The sequence below is a fragment of the Pinus tabuliformis genome, chromosome 1_1 (genome assembly GCF_031772625.1).
Source record: "Pinus tabuliformis cultivar Carrire ecotype Pingquan chromosome 1_1, CPIR1, whole genome shotgun sequence".
Classification (NCBI taxonomy): Eukaryota; Viridiplantae; Streptophyta; class Pinopsida; order Pinales; family Pinaceae; genus Pinus; species Pinus tabuliformis.
In genome coordinates this window covers 7,225,859-7,226,477 of record NC_142297.1, presented here as the reverse complement: position 1 = coordinate 7,226,477, position 619 = coordinate 7,225,859, and the positions used below count along the sequence as shown (strand labels likewise).

The 619-nt window shown below is 43.5% G+C and overlaps 1 pseudogene; it reads right to left on the bottom strand.

The window, feature by feature from the left end:
- Positions 1-201: 201 nt before the first annotated feature.
- LOC149211343 (5.8S ribosomal RNA) lies at positions 202-355 on the bottom strand (annotated as a pseudogene).
- Between the last annotated feature and the right edge of the window lie 264 nt (positions 356-619).

The window sequence follows — 619 nt, the reverse complement described above, 5'->3', positions numbered from 1 at the left end:
AGGATGGGTGGACTTCGAATGTTGTTGAAAGTCAACAACGGTTGTTCACCGACTTCCCAACCAAGGGGACATGATCATCGCTTGCCGACACATGCCACGAAGCATCTTCTGTCATATTTCAACCAACTACACCACATGGGGCATGGATAACCAATTCTGCTTCTCCCTAACATATTGCAGGGAGTGCATTTGAACAGGGTGTGACACCCAGAAAGATGTTCCCTCGACTGAGGCCTTGAGTGAAAATTACATACAAAAACTCGATGATTCACAAGATTATGAAATTCACACTAAGTATCACATTTTTCTACGTTATTCATCATAACAAGAGCTGAGATATCCATTGCTAAGATTAATTTCGAAATGTTACCAAAAAATCCCCACTCACTGAATAGGGAACCCCCATGACGAACGGATAAAAAACCACTTGATGCGCAATGCATCGCAAAAAGAAACAACCCACGTACCCCTCAAGACATTTTCACTCCATAACCACTCATTAGAGGGAGGCTCAAATAGACAACAAGCTTCCCAAACCCGATACCTTCACAAAAGGGGGGGGGAATGAAAGTAATGGTGACTGATAAGGACTAGGGTGGGTAGTCTAGGAGCTCTTGTT